Genomic DNA, 3,887 nt, shown 5'->3' on the forward strand with positions numbered 1-3,887 from the left:
TAGGCATATTTGTTTTGCTGTTTGCTGACTTTATGCTGTCATTGTTTTGTTTTTTTTAATTGTTGTGTGGTAAGGTTAAGAGATCATCTTTTAACCTAACGAGGTTTGTTGATTGTCACCGTTATTGAGGTTTGTGTGTTAAGGGTTGAGGTCTACTGTGTGTCTATGTCAAACCATTGTACCCCAACTTTTTGGAATACCATTCTTCAGAGGCAAAGATTGCAGTAAACTTCATATAAAAGTAATTTAAATCCATATATGATTGAAATAGAGACAAAATGAAAGTTCTCGTATTGATAATTGGCTGAACAGGAAATGAGTGGTTCTCTCAAGAATTTTTGCATTTATTGAACAACAAATTCAGTTGGTCTAAAAGCTTGTAAGTTAGGACAAGCATTAAGACAGTTGTTGAGAACTCTTTTACAGTGTAAGTACTGTATCTCTTCTTTCCATTTCCATGGTGACTGAACAACCGTCACTCATTATCAACCAAAATTTTTAATGTCACTTTTTTGGGGGGGATTTTTCCCCTTTTTCTCCCAATTTGGAATGCCCAATTCCCAATGTCCTTTTTAAGTCCTCGTGGTAGCGTAGTGATTCGCCTCAGTCCGGGTGGCAGAGGACGAATCCCAGTTGCCTCCGCGTCTGAGACTGTCAACCCGCGCATCTTATCACATGGCTTGTTGAGCGCATTGCCACAGAGACATAGCTTCAAGCCATCCACTGCGGCATCCACCACGCACCCCACCGAGAACGAACCACATTATAGCAACCACGAGGAGTTTACCCCATGTGACTCTACCCACCCTAGCAACCAGGCCAATTTGGTTGCTTAGGAGACCTGGCTGGAGTCACTCAGCACACCCTGGGATTCGAACTAGCGAGCTAGCGAACTCCAGGGGTGGTAGCCAGGGTATTTTACCACTGAGCTACCCAGGATAAACAATACGAGTTTTCACTTGAACGCCCCAATGTCGCGAGGGGGCTGCGTGAACTGTTGCCCTTGTAGGGTTATAACAACACAGGGGTGAGTAAACAATGGCTGAATTTTCATTTTTGAAAAATTCAAGGTATACATGTTATCAGTATGTTCCCTGGGAATTAAACCCAAGACATTGCCAGCGCCATGCACCTAAAGGATATTGAAAGGAAACTTTTGTTTTGTGTGATAATATTTCTACATAAAAATGACACCATTGTTTATTTTTCATTCTCATATGAACTACTTTTGTGCTTCATATCATCTTTCAGGTCATAACATATCCATGATATTCTGTTCTTTCCATGAAGATCTGACCCTGGGTCACAGCTCTCATAAATATTTCCAGAACAGCTGATCCTGAGCCAGTTGTTTTTGACAAAATCAGCTAGCACAGCTAACATTACATCCCATTCCCAGATATTCATTACATTGTTCGTTCTCATCTTTATACAATGTTAAAATGGAGTAAGGTGCCATTCAGAACGAACATGTTCTTGCATTAAAGACAAAGCTAAGCGTGACCAGTGGATTTTAACAACGGAAGTTCTTTTAAGGGGGCCGTTCACATTGAAAACGTTCCAATACTAACAGTTTCGCCACATATCACTTTGATTCAGTGTCTCCCACAGGTGTGCCATGTTTTTAGACACAGTTTCAAGTTAAAAAGAACTTTAAGTGTTAAAAACATGTCTTGTGACACCTGCTTTCTGTTCGGCGCTGCATATTTTTAAGCGCGAGGATGCATTCGTTTGAACAGCCCCCTAACTTGCGACAGCATCTTAAAAGCATCCCGTATGGCAAGCCGAATTGACTTTTAATTCCAAATACACATATCAGCTATGTACTTCTTAAAAGTAAAAATGATCATTTTTTGAAATAATTACATTAGTACTGTAATATAAATATACTATTATAACAAATATAATAGTAATTATAAAAATAATGATATCTATAATTGTAGTTATAGATATCTGTAACTGCGTTTTGAGAATAAATGACAGATAATTGTGAAATTTTACTAGTGAAAATGCAAAGATATCAAAAGTTACGTTTTTAACTAGTCATTAGTGTATATTTCTGAGTGATGACGTCATGTTTGATGTTTTAAGAATTTTTAAAACAATGCTTTCTTACTCGTTACAATCACATTAAAGATGTTTGATATTAACTTTGCCATTAGTGAAAAACAAATTACGGATATCAAAAACTAGCATTTTTACTAGTAATTCAATTGTTGATATAAGGAATGGACATTTGCACTAGTAACAATGCACTGTAATTATATAAAAAAAAATATCATTTTTACTAGTAAGAAGTACATAGCTGATATGTTAAATTGGAATTTCAAACTTGTAAAAAATTTTTGTAGTGACAGATCATGAAATTCTACTAGTAAAATGCAGTTACAGATATCAAGAATTACAGTTTTTAAATAGTTACAAATGTAATTTTTGATATCAGTAGTGTTATAGAGTAATGCCGTCATGTTTGATAGCAAGAATGTACGTTTTTACTCGTGCAACTGTAATTACTGATCGCATTCCTGATATCAGCTAGGGAAAATCGAATTATCTACAATTCATATCCTCCGTGAATAAAGGAATATTCCAGGTTCAATACAAGTTAAGCTCAGTCGATAGCATTTGTGGCATAAAATTGATAACCACAAAGACTTGCCCCTCTTTTTCTTAAAAAAAATAAAATAAAAATATCGAGGTTACAGTGAGGCACTTACAATGGAAGTCAATGGGGCCAATTTTTGGAGGGTTTAATGTCAGAAATGTGAAGCTTATGATTTTATAAAAGCACTTACAAGAAGAATTAAAAATTGTGTATAATCTGAAGTTCTGAACTGTAAGTTGTTTAAATCGTAATTTTTACAATATTTTTAGGGTTTGTTGACATTATATCATCATGTCAACAAAGTAGTAAAATTTGCTATAGCTGTACACAGAAAAGGCTCGTAATCGATTTGATCACACTAACATCATGTTAACATGAATGTTGTTTATGTCTTGTGGCTATACTTTTGAAACAGTGAGGATTTTAACATTTCATTTCTATTGTATATGCCTCACTGTAACCCAGATTTTTGCTTTTTTTAAAGAAAAGGAGAGGTAAGTCAAAATGAGTTTTTGTGGTAATCAACATTATGCTACAAATGCTGTCGATTGAACTTAAGTTGCATTGAACACAGATTATTCCTTAAAAAGTCAATTCGGCTTGACATACTTGGCGCTGCCGCAAAACGCTGAATTTAACACATTGAGTTTAATTCATTCGTTTGGGACAATTTGTTTAGAATGTAAATATGTAATTTAGCAGACATCTGAAGTGAATTAGGCCCACAAATTGTCCTCTCTCGTGTTTTATGTCACCCAGAGTAGTCGTTTCCAATAATCCTCTCTGTGAGACAGTTGGAGAGATTTAGAAAACGTGAGAGATTCTTCGGTAAAATGAAACGTGAATCTCGCTTCGCCTTTCTGCTTGTCAATTCAATAATTGACAGTGACTGGCAGAAATGTCCATCAGCTAATCCTCTTAGTGTGCATAATGCTGCACTTTAATGGACCCAACAGCTGAGCTGAGCTACAACACCAGACGGAGCAGAAATGAACCGATATGTTCCAGCGGCAGAGGTTTACATTCTCATCTACAGAAGTGAGGCTTTAGTAGTGACCACAAATGGTGGTGAACTTTAAGACATTAACTCTGTTCCAATTGTGAGTGAGCTGCCTACCTAGGCAGCATTTTAAGGCATCAAAGACATGCTCCTGATGTGAATGCAGTTCCAAAAGGTAGATCAATTCTTTCTACCAAAATTTAAGGCAGTACCACATGTGTCTCAGAAATCAATATTTAACACTGATTTTCAATCACAGCTTTCATGTGTCTTGGCATGCTC

The sequence above is a fragment of the Myxocyprinus asiaticus genome, chromosome 19 (genome assembly GCF_019703515.2).
Source record: "Myxocyprinus asiaticus isolate MX2 ecotype Aquarium Trade chromosome 19, UBuf_Myxa_2, whole genome shotgun sequence".
Lineage (NCBI taxonomy): Eukaryota > Metazoa > Chordata > Actinopteri > Cypriniformes > Catostomidae > Myxocyprinus > Myxocyprinus asiaticus.